This window comes from Fukomys damarensis, unplaced genomic scaffold (assembly GCF_012274545.1).
Source record: "Fukomys damarensis isolate Sample0158 unplaced genomic scaffold, DMR_v1.0_HiC HiC_scaffold_31, whole genome shotgun sequence".
Classification (NCBI taxonomy): domain Eukaryota; kingdom Metazoa; phylum Chordata; class Mammalia; order Rodentia; family Bathyergidae; genus Fukomys; species Fukomys damarensis.
Window position 1 is genome coordinate 8,385,068 of NW_022900943.1, and position 24,697 is coordinate 8,409,764.

Below are 24,697 nucleotides of genomic sequence, written 5' to 3' on the forward strand. Positions count from 1 at the left end.
GTCCATTGTTTGCCCCAAATACAACAGAGAGCAAAGAGTGATGATTCGTGTGAAACACACAAAGAACAGAAAAGTAAACATGTCCTTCCTAGATCACCCGATTCACACTTTGAAACTGGAGCCATTCTATCGAAGAGAGGTCCTTTTCTGGAGTGGCTGTGAAGTTATTGGTAGGTCCATGACCCAGAGGCCCCTCAACTCTTCTTACAGTCTTTGGCTGATTTTCTCTGCAGTTCCAAGATGCACTAGTTGTCTGGTTCTTGCATGTAATGATTTAGACCTAAACTGTCCCCAGAAGTCTCATGGGTGTAGAGGTTGAACTTTCGGAAAGTGAATGGCTCGTGTGGTTATTGTCCTCATCAGAGAATCCATCCATTGAGGAGTTCGTTGCAAAGCGGGCCCTTAGGAAGTGGGCCTGGTTAAAAGAGGCAGGTTACTAGAAGCATGACCTTGAAGGGTGGATTCTCATCCTGAGTTCCTCCATTCTTGCTCTGCTTCATGGCTTCTGTGGCTTTAGCAGCTCTCCTCGCTCAACTAACTACACATGGACTAACAAACCTATAAAACTGGAGTCAAAATACATTTGTCCTCCTAAGTTACGAGTGTTTTGTCCTCACTATAAGAAAGCGATGAGTACGTTTTCCAAATTATGCATAGTTTCTGCTGAAATTAGTCCCATAACCTGTTTCCTACAATACAGTCCCTCTCCTTTGTTAAAGGGAGATTAAGATCTACAACAGATTTAAACTTATTTCACTTTCCAAGCTGTCCCCATCCTCTTTTGCTTTCGGTCAAAAGCTAAGCCTTCATCAAAGCCAGTGCCTGAAACCAGAGTCTGTGGATGAAAGGTTGTAAGCCACACAGGTAGATACATTACTGGGGTGCCTGACACAACATTGAATGTAGTCAACTACTAATTAATGAAACATGACTAAGAATTAGGAACTGCAGGAGAGTTTTTATATGCTGTTTAGTACAACAACTCTGTAAATCTGAGTAATATACAGAATATATGTTGATAAGAACAAATGCCTTTAAATTGATATCATTAATACTTTTCTTGATAAAAGTAGAACATAAACCACAAAATTGAGACTTTCCTTAAGGTTTTCATACATAAAATGCTTGTGGGAAATGTTCAGAAGCAGAAATATGACTATCCTGTGCAAATTACCGGTTATTCATTCACAGCTGATTGCTACCAAAATCTTGACTCATATTACCAGTGTCCTGAAGATCATTTGCATTTCTTCATTGAGTTACTGTGCTTCTCTCCCATGTGGTTCCTGTGTAATTATGCTGCTGCCTTCTGTCTGTGACATTACGTTTCTCCTGGAGTGCCCACTTCTGGTGCCCTACAGATGTGGCTTAGAGCTAATCTAGTGGCAAAAGATGCCTGGTTTTGTTCACATTCTGGAAATCACTAGTGAGAATCTCAGTGCTACCCCTCTTACCTTTGTCTTTAGGATTAGGGTAAGTTATTCAGATACTCTGTATGCTGCCGGTAGCCAGAAACACCTCACGGTCAGTGACTTAGGATGAGAATCTAAGCCATATTTTTAGGACTTGCAGTTGTTTCGCTTTTCTAGGCTTTCACAGAACAGCTGAGCCCGCGTTGGAGGTGGCTGAGCCCCGTGAGTTCCCATTTTCAAGTACTTAAGCTCCTGTAGTGATTGATGCCATAGAGGAAAATACATCAGTATGCCTGATGGATGAAGTAGAGAATGTACATTTCTCCATTTAATAGCTGTGTGGCAGAGAGTACCTACTTCTGAGTTTGATTGATAGTGAAGGTCTACTTATTCTTAGGAGCGGGGAGCAACTTCTGCACAGAGAATAAAAGATGTTTTAGATTTAAAAGGACACATCGTTTTAAATATGTGCTAATTTGCAGTCGATTAATGTGTGAGTTCCTCTTATTCACCAGGCTCTGCCCAACTTTAAACTTGGTTAAGTAATCCCGTTTGAATTTTGTTTACCTCCCCAGTTGAAGCTGTGGGAATGCTTAAGATTATCATTTTCAGAGGCTCATGAAATGCTTTGCCATCTATGGCTACTGCTACAACTATACCTCAGTATCACTTCGTATTATTCTGAATTTTCACAGTTGTCAATATGTTGTTAGCTCATGAATGATTGCAAACTTAGAGAAATATTTTACATAAAATTAACATGAAACTGTATTTCTATTAAAATACCATCACAACTAAGTAGCATATGGTTTTTCTTACAGGGCTATGGACATAGGGACATAGGCTATAGAGGCAAAAAATAAATGCCAGCATTCATCTCTTGACTAAAATAAGACAGTCTGACATTCCTATTTCCTCTGTTGTGCATTCTTCCCTTCTACATTTCAAAATTCAACAGGTATTTATGAATCTACAAGTATTAGTTAGGTTTTTAGCTATTGGCAGAGAATAACTCTTAATATTGTGTAGTTATTAGAAAAACGTGCTGAAGAGAGGCGTGCACTGTGCTGGTTGGCTTTCTGTCGCTGTGGCAAAATGCGTGATAAAATCAGTTCGCAAAGAAGAAAGGTCTTATTTTGATGTAAGGATTGTAGGTTTTAACCCATGACGGGTTGGCTCTGTCAGTTTTCAGCCTGTGAAGGGGTGGCTCACGGTAGGGAGCACACAGTATAGTAGAGCTGCTCCATTCATGGTGGCTGGAAAACAGAGCAGAGAGATAGGACTGACTGGTATCCCTGTCACCCTTTCCACAGGGACCTCGGGATCCTAACTGCCTTCTACTCCACTCAGCACCCCAAAGGTCCTGTCATCTCCCAGGGGAGGCTAGAGCTGGGGACCAGGACTTTAGAATATGCCTTTAGAGGACATTTAAAATCCAAACCATAAAAGGCACCCTAAATATCCTATTAGTAGATGAATTTCTTTTTTACAAAGTATGTGCCAGGAAGGAATGGGATTATTTTTCTATTTATAGTTCAAAAGTGCTTTCTAGAAAAATTCCTATTATGTAATGCTGTTGCATCTGAACATGTACTAAAGAGACTCCAGAGCATAGTAATGCCTTCACATATCTATTTAAGCCCCGAATCTGGCACTAAAATTCTGCAACAGCATAAAAATGAGATTCTTGGGCTGGGGATTTAGCTCAGCGGTTCGGTGGCCTGCATTGCAAGCGCAAGGACCCGAGTTCAATCCCCAGTACAAAAATAAATACATAAATAAATAAAATGAGATTCTTGGGCTGGGGATTTAGCTCAGCGGTTCGGTGGCCTGCATTGCAAGCGCAAGGACCCGAGTTCAATCCCCAGTACAAAAATAAATACATAAATAAATAAAATGAGATTCTTGCACCATATCCAATAGTGAGTAAAAAGGTCCTCAGTAACAATGATTATTATTCCATGCTATGCATTAATCTGAGGTCAATTTGTGATTAAAGACTTTTCTACTAGTAGAAATAATATAGTTATCTACAGTAAATATTCAGCTAAGGTATGCTTACGGTACATAAGAAAAGGGAAATTGATTTGTTAGCTTATTTTTTTTAAGTCCCATCTGATGCAGAAGCCTGTTAGGCTGAAGGGTTAGTGAACGACGCTCAGCAAACTCAGTAGAAGATCACATCCTTTGCTGAGCATTTATCAGGTCAGGCGACCAGAAATGTCTGAACAGTGCTGAACACACGTGGTCTGCTTGTGCTTCTCAAGATGTGGCTAACATTTCCAGCATTTGGAGATGATCATTTGGAGTGGGTAACTTTCCAGTTTCACCATGTAGGTATCTATCTGTCCCGCTGGCGCTGTCCCACAATGTGCAGAATATTCAGTTATATGTACCGCTTGCTAGGGATTAATGTAACATTTATGGATTATCTGTTATGTTTGATCTACTAGGCTTCATTTATAAGATTGAATGACCCATATAAATGTTTCCTGTTCCAGAAAGACATGAAATTCTTTCCAGTTTGTGATTCAGTGAATCCTGGCAGTTAGTATCAGCTATTTACACAATATCCATTTTCTCCTTCTATCTAAGTAACAAACTGCAAGTTTGTTCCGCATGCCAGTGTCTGAAATAAAATAAATATATTTCCCAGACTTCTTTGAACAAGGGTTTCCATGTGACTTAGCTAAAGCCAAAGAGCAATAAACTAAAAATCAATGAGATTTAAAAAAATGTTTTGTGTTATCTTGTCACTTCCTACCTCTCTTTGCAGGCAAACCAATTTGATGTCTATAACTATTGCCTCCATCTTGCAAACATGATCACTGTGTTGAGAGTTCACACATCAAGGCTGCAGTATACATGCAACATCCATCTTAGGCTAAGAAAAGCCTATTGCAAAGGTTTTGCTATACAGAATACAAAGTAAATATCCATGTACACAGGTGATAGTTGCCCAGGCTGGTCTCAAACTCACAGTGATCCTCCTGCCTCAGCCTCCCAAGTGCTGGGATTACAGGCGTGTGCCATGCCATGCAATAGCAATTCTTCAGTGATAAGAATTGGGCATGGTGACACTTGCCTGTAATTCCAGCACCTGGGAGGCTGAGTAAGGAAGATCCCTAAGAGTTCAAAGCCAGCCTGGACTACATAGCAAGACTGCCTCAAAAATCAAACAAAGCCAGTGTCCTTCATTGGCATAGTAATGTAATCCCCAAGGCCTATTGGTTATTGGTAGAATAAAGCCAGTAGTGGTAGTGTTCAGTCACTATAAATGAGTTGATGAACTTCTATTGGGTGAAAATATAATAAAACTATTACTTTTTTCATAACTTAGATATGCTACTAAGCAAAGATTAATTTATTTTTTAAGATGAATCTCACAATGTTCTGAATAGACAAAGGATCTCTTTTTAAGAGTTTCTTCTGGGACTTGTGTCTCATGGCATGTTTACTAGTGAAGAAAAAACTCAAATATAGAAATAAATTTAATTTAATATGGGAAAAGAGAAGATAAATGCAAATGTTTCACTGTCAAAAAATGGAAGAGATCACAGAAACCTGGAAGAGACGTTCCCTCAGCTGAACTATTTTTGATTTCTTTATTTTCAACATTCACTGACTGATTTACACCACTTCATTCAAGCCTTTGTTGATCTGCATGTACAGTTTCCTCTTGAACAGTTGACAAGTTAAAGTTGTGTGCTCTGAAAGAGCAATATACCTGGTTCAAAATAAAATGAGCAAACCAGGGATTAAAATAAGCTTTATGTTTATGAGCTCAGAGCTGTAATCAACTGAATTCATTAGCCATAACCCAGACTTTATTGAGGCTCATGTGTATAGTGTAGACAGCCTTTTTTGTGAGTTATGTTAAAAATATCTAAAAGTAGTAGCTGTCAAGTGAAAGTGTAATTCTACTTATGCATCTCGCACTTTTTACCTCCACGGTGGACTGTGCCATCTCCCAGCCGGCAGGGCTGGGTGCCTCTGCACACTTTCTACTGTTCAGTCCTTAACCTCTAGGCCAAGCCCTTGAAGCACCTCTGACATCAGCTGATGGTCAGACACCATTTGCAGGCCCAGTAGGAAGGAGTCTGTGGAAACTAATACTTACAGGAATTCGCTCTTGATCATCAAATCCCTGTGTTTAAAATGAAACAGTAAAATATACCCCTACTGCAATTCAGTTTCTTGACATTTCTCTCTTTAATGTATAAATCTTAAAGTCTATAACAGGTAAGGAAAAATCAAGGCAGCTATTTCTCGAACCAGTAAACATTTCATACTGTTTTACTTATGTGTTTGTTTCTCCACATGGTACCACGTAGAATTTGAGTCCTGAAATACGGTTATATTTTTGAGGAGCAGTTTCCTACTTTCTTAGAGAACTAGATGAAAAGTATCTTGTGTATGAACTCTAGAAAGGTTAGCCCTCAAGTGGAATATGCTCATGTCTTTGGGAATTACTTCCCCTTTCTAAGCTATATTTGGTCAGCTGAGAAGGAAACGTGCTTTTCAAAATGAGGATTTCTAGCCTGTGTTTGTTCTGCAGGACGGAATGATGGTGTGTAAGGGGAGGGTGTCATCACATCACATGTTTGTTGTTGGTGATTCTTTTCAAATGATTGACTCATGAGCATTCAGAAGTAAAGGGCTCTTAATTCAAAGTCTTTTAACTGTTGGTTCTGTCATAATTGCAGGGTGATGGGTCCTTTGTGTTCAGAAACAAAAATCATTGAGAAAAATTATCTTATTATTGGGAGGCATTTATATCATCTTGCCATTTAAAAGTGTGTGTAAGTACACTGTTAAAAGCAAAAGTAAAGACTTTCTATTACACAAAAACACTGAATAGCTTTTGTGTTATTTTTGTTTCTGTTTAAAGGATTCTTTTTTTTTTTTGTCATTGCATTTGTATAACCCTTTCCCCAAAGTACAGTTTTAACCCACTTTGTGAAACTCTGTCCCTGTGACAAATTTATTCTCAGAATTTTGTTTTTGAGACAAGCACAGTTACTTTAAAGATATATTTATAAGATCATAAAGACACATAACATATTATAACATTAGAAAGATGTGCTTATTTCAGTTACCATATATATGGGAAGAGCATACTTACAAAGTTGGGAGGAATGATTATTTTCCCCTGTACACAATAGTTTTTCTGGGTAAAGTTACTTCTAAAGTGAATGAGATTGGTAACATGTCTTCAGAGGAAGCAGTTTGAGAAACATATTTGAAGTACTGGACAGAGACGGAGATAGGTGTTCTCAGGTAGAAGTTTTCTTTATGATTTGTCTACCTCCCCTGTTTTCAATCACATCTGATGGGCTTTTTCCTTTCCAAAGCTGATTATCCCAGTGTCACTGGAAGTAGACATAACTCTGAGCTAAGGTTCAAGCCTTGTGCTATATATTTCAGCTGATACGTATGTTACAATGTGGTTTTATGCAGCCATAATTTATTCCAAAAGTACAAGGTTGTTGGCAGCAATATATTAGTGGCTCTTGGCCCTAGAGCGAGCCAGCCCTAACTTCTGGTGTAATATTTGCCACACCTTGAGGTTCTGCATGGTTCCAATGTCTGACTTTTTCTTTTTTTTTTTTTTTTTTTTTTTTTTTGGCACCGGGGATTGAACTCGGGTCCTTGCTTGCAAGGCAGGCCACCAAACCTCTGAGCTAAATCCCCGGCCAGCAATGTCTGACTTCTAAGGAACTAGGCCCACCTTGTGTTAAAAAAAAAAATGTTTAAATATAACCGATTATCTGAAATTATTTTCCAATGGTGCTGATAGACAGGAATATGTATTTGTGGACGTGAAAATATATTTTTGAACTCCCCCATCTATAGGAGTTAAGAAAGCCAGTGTTCTAGTGTTGCCTCACACACAAATTTTGTAACCATAGTTTTCAATGCTGGAAAATACTCATTAGAATGTTTCCGTTTGTTCAGTTTATTGGGAGGTTGGCTTCCATATGGAGCTCCTTAAATCACATAATGTTACATTAAATTACTTTAGTCACTTGTCTAAAGGTTAAGTTGGAGAGACTGTCTTTTGACGTATGCCTTTGCTCTACAGTGTTGGCTAAAAAATAAAAGATTTTGTAAATATCGATCAGTTCACAATAATTAGCTAAAGAGTACATGTTACCAGTATTATTAAAACTCTAAGAAAAAGATAAATAAGGAATGCTTATACACTAAAACAGTCTCAATTCTAGTAGTAGGGCAACATTTCCCAGGCATGAGTCAAAAAATTCTACAAAAAATCATTTATAATTATAAAGCCATTTCACGTGTTGTGAAATGACTAAGTTTAAATATAAAGTACTCTGACTTTAATTAATATATTTCAGATTTATTCTGTTTACTTTTCTTTAAATCTTGCATAGTAATTAAAGCCAAGCAATGACTGGATAGTAAGTAGAAGACCATATTTCAAATCCTTTCAGTGAACTAATAAAAAATTCATGCCCTTTTATAATACAGCATGAGCTGATGCAGAATTGCCAGGGATTGGCAGGAGGAGGCTATTCTTAGTACAAAGCAGCTGTGTTTATTAAGTAAAATGTGTCATTATAACTGCAAGTTGATTTTGATCAAATGTATTATATCAGAAGAATTTTCATTAATATTTCAAGACAAATTGTGAAAGACTATATTGTAATTTAATTCTCATTTTTAGAAATAATTTTCTGAGTATTAATTTTACAATCGATATGTTTATAGATAGGATTGGAATATGTTGTTAGAAAAGAAAACGTTTAACAACACAATGATTATGTAAAATAATTGCCTCAAGGTAAAATGAATGGAATGTCCATTGAATCTAACAATGTATTAAAATGATCCAATTATTGATAATCTGATTTTCTATTTTGCTCATCTTAAAATTTTCAGTTATATGTGGTAGGCTATATCTTACAAATAACTTTGCGTTTCATTCTATGAAAGTTATATTACTGTATTTCCTGGTTAAAATACTAAATTTATTTTCTTTTTGCACATGGTGATATATTTGTGTATGGATAGAGGTACACTTGTGAAATAAAGAACAGTAATATGAATCACTGCAATAAAATCCTCTGATATTTTGAGTTGAAGTATTGATTTATGGACACAAAGATAAACAGAAAATTCATAGATTCATGAATTAAATACTTCAAACATCAAAAGATATGAATTTAAAATGCATTTCCTTGAGATTAACATGTAATCCTTTTAAGATGAAATGAAATAACATATATAAACATTCCTTATAATAATAAAACACTCAATTTATAACATTTAAAGCATATGTTCCACAAATTGAATAGATATTTTTTGTGAAAGTCTCAAGAACTGACTTCTTTCCTTTAATATCTTTAGCCAAGGGAACTTAGAAGGAATTACAGTTTTCTCCTCACCTCGGCATTTAGCAAATGTATGTACTTGCTCCCCTTACAGGGCAGTATGCTTGGCAATGAAATCATGCAATTAGATCCTATTTCATAACATAAAACACACAAAATAAGCATATGGAAAATCATCTCTCCCTTCCCTCCTCAGGTCAGTGTGTGTTGCACATTAGTGTTTAATGGTTTCTTTTTTTATTTGGTTCAATTTTATTGCTCATGAACCTGAGCGAGTAATTGCAGGAGTGGAGCCAGGCAGCTTCCCCATGCACCTCTGCCAGTGCGCTGACCTGCAACACCCTGGTGTTTCATTCCTGGGCCTCTGCTAAGTGGAGTCTGCCAGTCACTTCAGACAGTGCCAAGCTGCGTAGCGGTTTTGTGATGTGAAAAACATCCATTAAGTTCTAGTTTGTGTCCACATGCCACTTCGCCTTGCTTGTAAACAGAGCCAGATTTCAACCTCAGCCTAGGGAGTTGGATATTAAAGAAAGAAAGAAAAAAAAAAGATTGAAGAATGTTTTTTTTTCATAGTGAGGATTATTTAGTAAGTAATATCTTTTTCTTAGTAAGGAAAATGAAATAGTTTAACAGATATCACTGAAATGCATTATGATGTTTAGCCTTTACAAGTCGCATTTTAAAACAGTACTGGAACTGGATTAGGCCTGCATCAGGCCGCAAGTACCCCTAAGTAAAAGGTTGTGTGTGTTGGGGTGGGAGACTTGCTCAAGTTGAAAGAAATCTTTTTCCTTTTGTCTTCTAACCCAACACAGTTCTCATGAAAGGATTTTCCTCAGACAGAAAGACCTATCCACATTGGAGGTGCTCAATTGCCCATCCTCTATCCTCATTTTATTTGCCTTTCTGGTGTCAAACAGGTAAAGAGATTTGCATCCAGAAAGCTATCATTTTGTTGGAAGTCATGGATAATATATGCGAGACAGAATTACTAGAATTTTCCGTAACACCTCTAAAGGTAGAAGAAAACCATTGTGTTGCTAAGGGAGTTAGGGAGAAATTTGGGGTAGCCACAGAAGTCGTAGGTCATGATAATATTTTATGAAGTTGTTTTGAAGCTTACATATATATAGTATGAACCAACAAAAGATATTTTCAAGAATGTGTATTAAAAACTTGGAAACCAAAACTTACCGATTTATATGTGGGACCAGTGCTAATAAAAGATAACTTCATGGTTTTCTTTTCTTATATTCCCATTTTCATACAAGACTTGGAATGGTGGCAGGTGCTCTTGCTGGGTACATTCAGACTAATCAAGTGCCAAGGACTTTGGGACTGATGACCCTAATTTACGAACCTGTGCAGTGAGCGCTAATTGAAAAGAGGAATTTTTTACTTTTACCCAGTTTTCTTCTTTTTTCCCCCATGGTTTTCTTAACGATGCTGAATTAATTCATCGGAACACGAAGAGTTTCCAAGGAGGATTAAAAGAGCTGTTGCTTAAATGGCACAGATAGTGATGATTATGGTGGACGCACTATAGAAGGCAAAGCCCTTACCCAAAATGTGCTTACAACGTCCAGACTGATGACGCCACGCACACATCAAGGAGTGGCAGGACCTCCGCGACACACCGTGGGGCTTTCTGGGGAAGCTAGGGCAGTCTGCAGAGCAGCGAAGAAAATGGCTGGAGAGACACACAGGAGGGGCAGCTGTTCTGGGTTTTATGGTGGAGAGGGGTAGGAAGCAAATCAAGGGGCCATGCTTTCCCATGAGAGAGGAGTTTTGTGTCATGTTAACTTGAAGCTGACCCTGAAGTAAAGCGCACCTAGGTTTTCTTACCAGCTTGGCCATATGTGAGATAGAAAGGGGAGGGAGTTATGGGATTTAAAAGCAATCAGCAAACGACAAAATGGAATTGATATGAGAAAGTGAAAAAGTGGAAACAAAGTCTTTGTAGATACGGTGGGAGGGAGGGGTAGGAGGGAGGGAGGGTAATGGAGAACAACTAAGAACCCAGATGGATTATGTAAAGGTGCAAATCTCCAACGATAAATGTCATTACATCATACACCTTAAATGTACCAAGAAAGTTAACAAAACAAAACAAAATGGAGCTAGACTCTCTACTGTCTTGATAACAGTGATAAATTCAAGTGATGTTGGAAGTGTTGTCCCTCAGTCCATTTTTAGAAGTCACGGTGAGTTGGGAATAGAGAGAAAGAGGACGTGCCCAGGTCTCAGGAGCAGTTACACGTAGGAGAAGATAGCAGTTTGGACTCTGGAAACAGCCGATGACCAATCCTGGAGCATGCCTCGCGGCGCAGGCTGGCAACCCGCGAAATGCCGCCTCGGGTGGGATGGAGAAGCGAATGGTGCGGGAAGAGGACACCGTAGTTCGTCTCCCAGCATTTATTATATCTGAAGCACTGTGCTGTGTGCTCTGGGAGTGAAGCTCATTAAAATCACCAACAAGCTGATGAGGGTCTCCTGTTTTACAGAACAAATTAAAGACCACATAGTTTTGGGCTGGGGATTTGGCTCGGTGGCGCCACCGCCTGCCTCACAAGTGCAAGTTCCCGAGTTCAATCTCCAGTACCACCCCGCTAAAAAAGGCCAGGTAGTTTTACTGAGTGCATGAATCAAGATTTAAAGCTCTATATGAATTATTCATTCTGAGATTATTGTTGCTATCCCAAAAACACTCATATAATTTTTATTTTTAGCCAATTTGAAAGCATACAGATCTTGTAATCGTAGTAATTATTTTCTGAAAATTTACTGCTTTGCTCTATGCTTAATTAGACACAAAATATGGGAAAAATTTTATGCTATTAATAATTATGGAATTATTAGGAATCTTCTAGGAAGGGCCTCAAAACATGCAGCGCTTGCCGGTTTTGTTCTAAACAATGGTTCTGATAGTGTCATTGCTTGATACAGAAAGTTTCAGTGGTTTGTTCCTATTAATAAAGCTAGGTATGAAGTTGTGTCTCTACAATCAAATAGTGGTTCCATTTTCAAGATTTAAAAAATCATCACTTCATATATCATGTGCTAATTTTAGAAAGTTTTATATTAACTTAAATTCTGAGAAAATAAGGCAGAATTAACTTTTTATTTTTATTTAAATTTATTGTTATAATTTAGATATACATTACGATCCCATTCATCATATGGAAATTGTACCTGTACATGATATTAATTCTCATTTTTCTAATTTGCTTCCCTTCCATTTTCAACTTTCTTGCCCTCCCTGTTTACAAAAGCTTTGTTTCTATTTTATCTTTTTTCATGTTCCCCTTTTCCCTTTTTCCTTTCTGAACTGCTTTAACTTATTCTTTTAGATGGTACATTAAGATTCAAAATGTAAGTTGGAACATTCAGTTACAAGATGTATATCCTCAAGACATAATTAGGATTTTATTTGATACACATTAAAAATAAAATCATACCTGAATCTATTATACTGGAGTTCTGATTGGAATGGAAAGTATTCCCAGAATTGTAACCTTGAAAGAATTTATTTAAATATGTCATATGTGTAGTCGAGAGCATTTTGCAAAATATAGAAGACACAGTGGGCAGTGTGCCTGTCTACAAAAATATTTATTCTTATCTGGAAACCAAACATACAGGAGAGCTTACGTGAATGCAGTCATAAAGACATTGTAGTGATAAAACAATAGAGATTGTGTTTTTAAAAGTGGTTAAACAAACCAGGCGTGGTGGCGTACACCTGTAATACCAGCTCTCGGGAGGCTGAGGCAGGAGGATCACTGTGAGTTCGAGACCAGCCTGGGCTACATAGTGAGTTCCAGGTCAGTCTCACTATATAGTGAGACCCTGTCTCAAACAAAAGGTGGTTAAGTGGGTTAAGTGTTCAGATCAGAGTGAAGTATGTTAAGCAATGAAAGCTTGAAAATAACTGATGTTAGTCTTGGACTAGAAAGAAAAAAGTCACCATAGATACATAGAGCAGGATAGACTAAAGAGACTTTCAGACACTGGAAAATATATTGGAAAAGGGAAAGGAGGCACACAAAGAATAAAACAGTGCATGATAATGCATGATCTATGCATGTATGAAATAACTGAATCCCATTAACTTGTAAAATTCGTGTGTTAATATTAATAATAATAAATTATTCCCTAGAATAAGTGAACACTATTGCTTGAAAAGAACAGAAAATACTCCCCTCACCTCACACCTTGCATCCTATCAAAAGGGAAGATTGCATTCATTTTTCCTTGCGAGGAAACCAGAGCTTTCTCGCCTCCCAATCGATAGTGCGCGTTCAGCACCAAGGACAGCGCAACCTGTTATCCTGTTTATCTGAATAGTGATTGGTTAAAGCAGACAATTTAATTCAAGCTGGAACATTCATAAATTAATCACTGATTAGGATCATAGAATTAAGGTGAAGAGTCTGTCTTTCTGACATCTGTGACCATAGCATAATATTCTGTGCTAGAAGTTCTGAAATTTTAGTTTGAATATCTCCATGAAACGTAGATTAGTTAAGTACTACTCTTAGAATTTCTGATTTAGTGGGTCTGCATGGGGACCTGAAAGTCTGTATTCCTAATACATTTCCAAGTGGCATTGGACATGCACACACTTATATTACTATAATAATAATAATAAAGAGAAGGAATTGCTTGTTTTGGCTTAAGACACATAAGATTTAATTATACGGAAACAGCTATGAGGTAATAAGAAAGGTGTAGAATATTGTATTGGAAAATATGAATGTTATATAATCAGATACTTAAAGGAGTGTTCAGTAAAGAAGAAAGAAACATATTAGTTAAATAAATGAAGGAAAAAAGGTGTAAATAAAAGTAGAAAATATCAGTGGATAGGAGAAAGAATAAATGAAAAATTGATAGAGAAAAACAAATTAAAGAGAAAATTGACTAATGCTGAAAACCAGTAGTGTTTCAATTTTATTTTTTTAATTTTAAAAAATTTAAATCAATGCCAATCTAAGTAGCCACCTCATTTATGTACTGCTTTCATATTATGAAAATAAGTAAAGCAACACAAATTAGTAACAGCAAATAGGAGTTTGAAAACAAAAATAGAAAACACAAAATTTGGTTTTCAGATATCTTTAAAAATTGGAATTACACCTGATAGTAGCACATCAGTTAAAATTTTTTATTTGTAAACTATCTGAATTGTGAGATACTCCAGGCCTGTAATAAAATTTAAGTCATTTAATATTTAACAGTTAATATTGCACATAAAATATGTCAAACCACATGAGCTAACTTAGTGATTAGACTGAGATATTCTTATGTATCTTTATTTGGTTACAATAGTCTTATACTGTACTCTTTAGAATTCTTTCTGTCTGAAAAAAGGCAGGCACATCTCACACTACGAAAGTCCATTTCAGGACTGGAAAATAAATGCCCAACTCATTTATGTGATAGTTGGAGATTTCCTGAAAGGCACAGTTGCTTTGAAGCTTTCGTTTGGAATTCTTAATAACTTCACTGTTATACTAGTTGCTCATATATTTTAAACTAACAGCTGGAAATAAAAATTTTCCAATTACTAATTATATTTAAAAGAGAATCAGTTGTGTCATGAGAGAGGAAGAACTCACTGTAACATTCGGACCTCAGCCAGAACCATGGTGCTGAGCTGGGAACACATCTAATAAGATGACCGACCTTTTGTTGAAGTTTTCTGTTTGCTCCAGTTAACCCAAGGCCTATATTCATGCAAGCAGCACATTTTGTTTTAAGCAGGGGTAAACTTGAGTGAATAGACCCAACTACTGGTAGAGTTGGGAGCTTGCATGTAATCATTGATTTAGCTTACCATTACCCAGTTGTACATACATACAAAAGTGTAAAATGTATGCATTGCTTCAGTATTGATAAAGGCTAGATTTTTAAGACTAAGATTTATGAAACATAGGACAAGGAAGAAATAGATAAGACTGCAAGTAGAAGAAACTATTAAGGCTCTGGGATTTTCAGGAAATTTTCTCTGAAACCTCCAACTTCTTAAATATTTAGTATCTATACACAGGTGATTTCACACTTATAGTTTAGCTCTTTCCTAACTTGTTACTTCAGTAGTTCTGAATGTTTACACTGGGGCACACATCTGGATTTTGTAGTACACACACACACACACACACACACATACGCACACACACAGCCCTGGAGATTTTTCATTGTGTGGAGTAGGCTTTGGCATACAAATCTCACAATCACTAAGTACTGTTCCACTCACAAGTGCTTCAGTTGTAAAATGATTCCTAACCCCTGGACAAAGTCTTTTTTCACCGTTTTTGTTCCCACAAATCCTGATATATGATTTTTTAAGCCAAAAACCAACTGTTTGAGTATTAAAGCAAACACACCTGTGTGAAACTTATGTCTGTTTTCTCGCTGTGTGACAGTGCAGGCCATAAAAAAGTAAAGGGCTACCTTGGGAGAGATTATATTAAATGCTTGGATTCACCTACAACTCGGGGAGCTGTTGACATCATGTTCATTGCCAATTTTCAATTCACACTACCGTTTCCTAAAACAGACGAGCTACAGTTTTGTCTTACAGTGAACTTTTATATGTAATGAAGAAAGTGAGATATATTATTCTTATTTAATGGCTGCCACCTATTATGTTCCCGTTAAATATCACTGTGGCATAGTTATTGACCCTTTATTTTCAAGGCTATAAACATTCTTGCTGTGGTGATTTGAACATTTCATTTTATGAGAAACAGGATGCATTTTCCTGTGCCCATTAGTGAAATGTGTCCTTGATAGATTCTTTTTCATTTTCTGAAGAATTTGGCATCCAGCAATCTCACCAAGTAAATGGTAATATTAATGTTGAAAACAGCTCACAAGAGTAAGTAGATATAAATTTTCTAATGAATTAGCCACAAGTCATAAAATATTTAGTTTGTTAAGGGAGAAATTTAGTTAAAATGGCTTTTCTATGATGAAATCTGAGACTTAGCAAGATGAAGGGAAGTGAAATAAAATAATACTTGAATTTTCCCCCTCATTTTTTTTTTTAATTTGAAGACGACTAAAATCTGGTATTCAGCATTAAAGCAGCAATCTGCTGCAGAGTGGATGAATTTGTGATAAATGGTCCCTGGAGGTTTATAAAACATATTCTCCATAAAACAAGCCACGGTATGTTTCTTCCCATCAGTCAGTTTCTGACACTCTGGCTGCCGAAGATTCTATCCAGTGTTGGTACCTGACGTCTCCAAGCTGGAAACAACTCTGTGTTTATAGCAGCAAAGCTCATACATCCGTTTCAAGGTTTTGCAGTGATAAAAGGCTGACTGGCTGTATAAACTGAAGTGGGCTGCAGTGTTGTTATTTGGTTTATTGCTCTTTTATTGCAGTAGTCAAACAGCTCCTCGGAGACACCATTTTTTCACCATCCACACAAGCAGTGTCAGAATACTTGAGTCAACGGAATCACTGTGAAAAATATTGGTTATGAGAGAACTAATTAAATGAAAAGGTTCTTTCCTAAATAAAGAGGAAATGCAGATGAGGATAAGAAATTTAAAAATATTCAGCAATCATTCTCTGTGTAAAAGGTAGTGTTGGCCTTGGGAACATGAAGGGGGCAATCAGGTTTGCCTACATAGAAAGGACCAAAGAGAACATTTATCCTGTCAAGTGAAGGCTTTATGAGTTCACTCGTGCAATTCATATATATTTTCAGAAGAATTTTAACCACATATTTAACTTTATGGGCTATAAACACCTACCCACGAATCTCATATCAAAGCATTTCCTTTTGCCCTCAAGTATGTTTTGTCTATTAGCAAGATCAATGATAAAATTGTAACTTTAAGCCAAAAGCAAAATTTGGTCAAAGTAGTATTTGAACAAAGAAAAAAATTTTTTGTAAAAGTTAGTGGTGGATGAGGTGATGTTTTCTTTAAGAAAAATTGTTGTATTTTACTTTGAAATAAAGGAGGGGTCTCTCTAAAAATACTGATAATATAATTTAAATATTTTGAATGTCAGTGTAGTTTAATGTACTTTTGTAACACTCATAACAATTTAAAAGATATACCTTAATAAGAGTTGAATATTGCCTTATGTGAATCTTATCAGCAAACAGCTGACACCACCCTGAAAAATTAAAAAAAAATTTACAGTAAGGGTGTCTTTAACATGTTTAAATTTATTAGAATTTAAGCTGTCAATGAAATTGCTTTCCAATAAAATAAATTTCACTATGTATGTCGAACTAAGGATAATGTATCTAGCATTCAGTACTAAAATAACAATTGCACTTAGAAAATATATAAATTCAAACTCCTAATTCTACTTAAGCAAAATTTAGTAAAGTGCACTGCTAATAAAAAATTATTAAATTAGTTATATACCCTGAAATGCTCACATTTCTTTTTCATAATGAAAAAACACATTTTGAAATAAAATTATGTATAAAATATCATTTTTAAAATGAATACTGTAAAGATTTTATTTAATATTACATTCACATAAGCCTATTAATTATAGGGAACTCTAATCCTCTGGTGTTTATAGAATTACATCCATACATCATTTTTTATGTAGCCAATCATTTATTACTTATTATTTACATGTATGAACTGTATACCATAATATCTAACACCTTAACAAACAAAACCAAAAAATCAGTCCATCCATCAAAATAGATTATGTTCAATACCACAGAATGGAGTCAACACAGTGAGACAAGGGGAGGGGAGGGGCTGAGTGTGTGTTTATCTGCTCTGTGATAATAAATTTCTCCCCGAAAACATTTTCTCAGTTACAACAATGACACACGAGACGACTTTTTCATGTCAACACCTAATGAGTTCTCGATAAATGGGTTAGAAGGTATGGATGGGTGAATGTCTGAAAACTTAAATGAGAAGCCTTAAAGCTGAGGAATCATCAGAAAGTAAATGAAAAGAGCCTAAGAGATATATCATCCCGGGACATTTCCTTCAGAGTTATAATTCAAAACGTTACGAGTTATGTAATTCTCATTAAGTGAAAGAATAAGCCTGTTTCATAGGAGAGGTTTTATGACATAGGGTTATTAAAGAAATATGCAATTCATACCAGCATAGAAGCGATTTTTATATCACAACAGTGGATGTAAATAGAGCTCCTACACAGTCATGTGGCCAGTGGGGAGGATAACTCTAACATCAATTATTCAGTGAATTAAATAGCATGTAATGTGATTCATTGCATTAGCAAAGTTTTAACCACTTCTTTAGGTAATGTTTACCTTTTTTGTTAATTTTATTGTTGCATTTTAGATATGCATAAAGATCACATTCACCATAGAGAATTTGTACCTGTACATGACTCATCTTGATTCTTCTTTTTTCCCCAAGCCTCTCCCCACTCTTCAACCCCTCTTCCCCTCCTTATTTACAAAAGGTTTGTTTCCATTTTTTCCTTCTGTTCTTTTCGTCCTTTTTGCTTCCTTCCTTTCCCCATTCTTTATTACTTGTCCCCCTTCCCATTTGAACATTTTCTTCCCGTTTCCCAATATCTATTATACATTTTTGTCCTTATTTGCACTTTCAGTTTCTCACACCAGAGAGACAGTGCAATATTTACACTTGTGTTCTATTTATTTCACTTAAGAGTATTGTCTCAAGGGGTGCACATTTAGCTGGAAATGTCTCAAGCCTGTCTTTCTTTATGGCAGAGTTGTACTCCATTGTGTAAAAAACATCTTTATCTGTTCATCTATTTACTCTTTTTTGCTTATAATAGATAAGCGTATTAGTTCTGTTATCGCATGCTTTTTGAAGTTAAAATTTATTCCATTGTGACTGATACTTCAGGGAATGACGAGTATAACCAAACTTGTGTATTTTAATGCAATTTAGTCTTGAAGAAATACCTGATAAGCATGAGAATGTGTACTCAGTTTAACAGAGATATGTAGGAAGACACAAAAACACACCTGTATGGCCCTCAAACATCTGCCTGTCAACGAAGCTGAGCATTAGTGTCGTGCAAAACATCACCATTCAGTTTCTCCTTTATTTGCTTTTTGTTATTTTTTATTTTTTCCTTCCCATTAAGTTCGTTGACACATGGTAGGTGTACAATGCAGTTACATTCATCGTCATCTAATTCTTATTTGTAATAGTGTCTGTTGGCAGCACATAATGATTACATTCATCTCAGAATTATTTTCTCAGTTCGTTTTCCCCCTGCTCATGTTTAATGTTAGAACTTGGTGCCAAATTTCAAAAAATGTCCCTCAGCTACTTCACAGTGACTCCCAAGTTAGAGCTCTCCTGGCTACCAGTAAATTCCAAGTGTGAGCTGTTGTGGTGTACGCGCCGTCATGTGTGTCTGTAGTCTGTTTTCCACTCAACTTTCCCAACCATCTTAGCATCCATTGACGATTCTTGCTTGTATCAGTCATTACGCATAGTATGTTTGTTCAGTACTTTTCAAGTTCCAGTTTTTAATGTTTACAAACTTTTTCTATTAATTTAATAACAGCTTTACCTCAGGAAATATTTTTAATTGCATGCTTCTGATGAAATAGTCCTGAAGTCAGGTACTTCCTCTTATCAGATTATTTTATTGGACATTGACACTCAGAAGCCAAGATCTGTGAAGGCTGTGGAGCTTTGTTGGAGGACATTTGACCTGAAAAATATAAAAGTAAATTTACATAAAATGATCCATTTGTATATTTTTAAAAGTTATATAGATATAATTCTTTTCCATTAAGGATAAAAGTTTTTGGTGTTTTTTTCCACCTGTAAAAATATAGTGCAGAACTTTATAATTGCTCCAAATATGACCCTGTGGCCATCTTTTATAATGCAGTGAGAATAAAACTAATTCTCTAACCCATGCATTTAAAACATAATTTTGGTCTAATGTTCTGCCAGAGAAAATGGAGGCTGGAAAGAGATGCAGGGAAACAAAACAAAAATCAAGCTGAAATGGAAACAGAAAGGATTTCTCTGTAGGTTTGTTTTTGAAGGTGTGCAGTCTAAACAGTGTTCTGAATAATCTTGGATTTTAGTGGCAGCTGCTGAAATCAACTTTTCAATGCTATTAAAGGTAGTTGGGCTTCTACAGAGCAAAGGGATATCTGAGTATACCAGCCAAAATAAGCCAAAGAAGGAGAAAGGTGTGTTTTTTTGTATTGTCTTAAAATCAAATGCATTTTAAAGTTTGGGCAGTTTAAAAAATACTGAACCACTGGTCTCAGTAAACCTAAGCTATGAAGTAATTCAAGAGCCTGTATGGATCTTGATTTAAATAAAATGGTTTCCTCAATATCTACTTCTTCCTCTCTCTGCTATAACCAGCCCATTCATAAAATACGTAAGGACATAAATTTGCTCTAATTTCCTTTGATCTGTTTTTGTAAAAATTTGACTAATGTGGAAATATAATTACAGAGACATCACTTGGTTTTTTGATATGTTGTGCAGAAAGTAATTATTACAAAATATGTGAAGAGAGTTACTCTGAACTCTCAGTTGCATTCAGAAGTAAAATCTAGACATGAAAAATACATACCACTGTTAATGCCTAAATTACTGGACAAATTTTGTGCCAACTTATTTTTATGTACATGCCAATCAGGTGACCAAGCCTTTATTAATTCTGCAATCATTCCCAAATTTGCTGGCTACTAGATTAGTCCCTAATAATAAAAATTTTATATTTCATATTTTATATATTTTGGGAAATATATATATCTTTATGGCAGAGTAGTATTCTATTATGTAAAAGACCATTATGTATTGGTAAATATTTGCAAATTATTATTCACCTAAATTAATTCTGGTGATAATGTACATCCTTGTTCTTAAGTAGTCTCAAATATGTCAGTTTTTCTAAGATAAAATTACTAATAGATATAATTCCAATCCTTGTAATCTTCATTGAAAACTACTAAATCGCTATTTAAAACTGATAGTCTATACTTTAACAGTATAATGTGAATGATAATCCATCCTCAAAACTTGTACCTGTACCATTCCTTTGGTTGCAAAAGTCATTACAATACCCCGTAGTACATTTTGCAATAGAGATGGGCTATCATTCATAATACTGGCAGTTAATTCAGCATCAATTATGTATCTGGCTAGTTTTTGATACCTGTACATATCTGAACTCTTTTGATCTTCTTGACAAGCCCGGGGAGTAGATTTGCAGTTTGGGAAGTGGAGGAGAAGGGCATCAGAGTGTTTTCATAACTCCTGTGAGCATATTATGTTATCAGTAGAAGTGGGAGTCAGACCCAGAAAGTCTAGCTGTACCAGCCACGCTCTGAATTGTTTCTCAGTATGGTCTTGTGATGGGAACAAAAAGGAAGAAAATTTTCTGCTAGAATAATTACAGCAGGATTCACTGCAGAATTAGCAGGTGCCTGCTCTCTATAACTTTTAGTAGTGTGTGTGTGTGTGTGTGTGCACACACGTGTATGTGGTATAATCTGAAAAACTTCTTGTCAAGATTTTGTTGGGAAGGACACGTTTAGAATGTGGCTAGTTTTAAGTTTTTGTTTCATTATTGCCACTAAATGTGGATAATTTGGGAGAGGCTTGTAATAAAAGTATAATCATTGCTAATTCACACAGGAACCACATAATGCTCTTTTTCTCCTAATGCCATAAATATTGAATATGCAGGAATTATATTGAATTAGGCAGAATGAATCATATTCCTAAGTAATTATTGTTAAAGAATAGCACATTCTTCCCTATTGTAGTGGCTCTTTATTTTGCAAAACTTAAAAAACAAATCGCTCTGGTTAGTGTTAATAAAATTGTCAGCATGACTCATGTTGATTACATGTATAAGTATTTAAACTTGATTGAATTTTAGGGAGATTGTTGAATTAACCTCCTGTTGTTGCATTTTGTAATGGTTTACATCTCTAGTGTGGTCTACCTTTATAGATTATTGTGCTTTTTTGAAATTCTAGTATTTTTTTGTATTGTATGATAATGTATACAAGAAATGTATGGCTTTTCATTAAAGCAGTGTCTTTTGGTCTTCTTGTCCATCTAATGCATTTGGAATTTGCTTATGTTCCTATTCCTAATTTCCATTTCTTAATGAATGCGTCATTTGCATTTATCATTTTCTATGTTTTGAAAATAGACTCCCCGGGTGTGTTACTCTGTGCCTTTACCTTCTCTCCTGTCTTCCGAGGTCTATGCTTAATGGAATCAATGCTGTAATGCATTGTGAATTAACATGCTCTGTCCTGGGAGGAAGTTGCAGGCTTTAGAGCACATTCACATGTTTTAAACGGAGGAGGAGAAATAGCACAGCCTGAAATCAATTGAATTGTTTACTCTTGGTTTCTGTCTGTGCATACCACAGCATGGTGATATATATATATATAGTCTTCCAAACTGTGTTTATTTTTGTCTACTTTATTATTCTGAAGTCAGTAAGAGCTATATTAAGTAAATAAAGTTGCTTTTCAATTGTGAATTTATTTTAAGTGAGACTTTCTTTTCAGTAGGCTGAACGTATGAGAATAATAGTGACCTAGGAAAGGTTGTAACCCAGGCTTTGATTTCCTTACTCAAGTTCTTCAGTTTGCTGCTGGCCTGGTGTCACATGAACACAAGTGGGATCTAGGGCCTTTCCTCACAGACAGCGCCTGCCTAACACTGGCCCATTTTGTGAGCTATTTCATCAGCAAGGGGCTACAAGCTAATGAAAGTACTTGCTCTTTGACTAGACTCCTGTGAGAAATCTTATTCTCCACAGCCAGGAAAGAAAGAACAGATACATTGGTTGTTTTACAATTTCAAAGACACTTTAACATAAAAACCATTTTAAAAGAACTGAGTTAAAAAAAATGGGGGACAGGATGGTAACTTGTTTGAATTGACTGGAATAGCTAGAAATGAAAAGATTGAGTAAAAGACTTCTGATGAGGGGATCAAAAAGTTTTGCTTTGTATGCATCAAAATGCCCCCTTTTTTTGGTTGTTGATACATGTTTGCTGTACACGATGTTTACATTTCTCTTAGGGTCTAGGTGCATGTATTTAACATATGTTATTTTTAAAATTCTTCTCCCTCCCCAAGTCTATAGCTACCTTTCCCATTTGCAAAAGATCTCTCTCCTTGTCTCCTGTTGCCTTTTATTCTTTAAAGTTATGTATACTTAGGCTTCTCATATAAGTTACGTGATATTTAAGCTTGTATGTCTGATTTATTTTAGTTATTGTGATATCCTGGTGTATCTGTTTTCCTACAGGTGATTCAAATGTACCCTTCTTTATGGCGAAGAGGTACTCCACTGTGTGTAAATATCATTATATATAAATAATATTTTCTAATTATTTTTACCTACAGTAATTATGACAATTGCGTTTATTATTGTCTCAAACCTGTAATTTTCCTTGTCAATTTTATTTGCCAGTGGATATTATTTCTAATACTTATAAAGTATGTATCAAAAAACTGTTAAATCTCCATTTAAAGCTATGTGATGATATATCTACACTTTTGCAATCTAATAGTCACAAAATTCCATCCTTGCAACCAGTCTGTAATTTTCAGATATTGTAAATGATATTCCCCTTTAATCTGTATTTTCTTTTATTTGCTTGTGGAATTTCCATCTAAATTTAATGCAGTGGTTTACTCTTGTGTGTATCATGTATTAGTAACATCGAAAGGGTGGTGCTTTCCTTTTATTTTGTCCGCAGAGCAGTGTTTTCCAAGGGACTGTCTACAACAATGGAGAGGTTGCCATCTTCAGTACTCAGTGAAGTAGCTACTGACTGACTTACATGTGCCTGTAGAGTATGTGAAATGTGGGCAGTGCACTAAGGAACTGAAATTTTAACCTTATTTCCTTTTCTTCCCTTCTTTCTTTCTTTCTTTCTTTCTTTCTTTCTTTCTTTCTTGCTTGCTTTTACCAGGGATCAAACTCAGAACCTTGTGCTTGCAAGGCAGGCAGTGGAACCACTGAGCTAAATTCCCTGGCTCTAACCTTATTTTATTTAAATTTAAACCGCCACAAGATGTCGGTGGCTGTATTGGATAACACAGTCTTAGTGTACTCAAGGGAGAGTGATTGCCAGGGGCTTCATTCCACGGGGTGGTGCAGAGCTGTCATAAAGCAGAAGTCAGGGAGGACCGTGTGATGAACGCATGGCAGGTGATTGTCCAGCGCACCAAGTTCTTTCTAGAAAAGACATTTGGAACATCTCTGTGGATACCTAAGGTTTGCAAATTGCTCACTGAGCATGTGGGAAGAATATTTTAGTCATTTGAGGTTGTAATTTCTAGAAAGGGGGTGATCTTCTTAATCAACTGACACGAGGTAAGAAGGACCCTGCCTAGAACAAAAAGCAAACACCATCAATCTAGAACCTTGTGATTAGAAAGCTATAAATCAATTACAGTCATGCCAATTAGGCCCTGGACCCTTTCATGTTATTGTTCATTCCATTTCCCATTTCTGTAATTTGTACTCACTGGGCAGTAATTGGGTTACACAGTGTAGGGCAAATGTACTCCGTAAGGCCAGTACCCCAAATCTAAGCAAGAGAAAATTGTCATTTTTTGCATTGGCGGCATCAGCTTTGACCAGTAGCTATCATAACACAATGTTCCTGAAACATATTCACTATTTTTAGTGTTGTTATTACAGACCTTGCTTTCAACTTTGTGAAGAGAAATATTAGAAATATTTTCAAATTCTTTTAATATGGTTTGACAAATCTGATGTTTGAATCCTGGGGAATTAAATAATGTTTTGGATTTAGGTAGTACCGCTTCCATTCTGTTAGAATAAAAACTGTCAAAACGCGTAGTTCTTATTGCTGACAGTATCTCTTGAAAGAAGAACATGAATACTGCCCGGGAAAGAGAAATCAAGCATTTCCTCACTTAACAAATAACCTAGAGT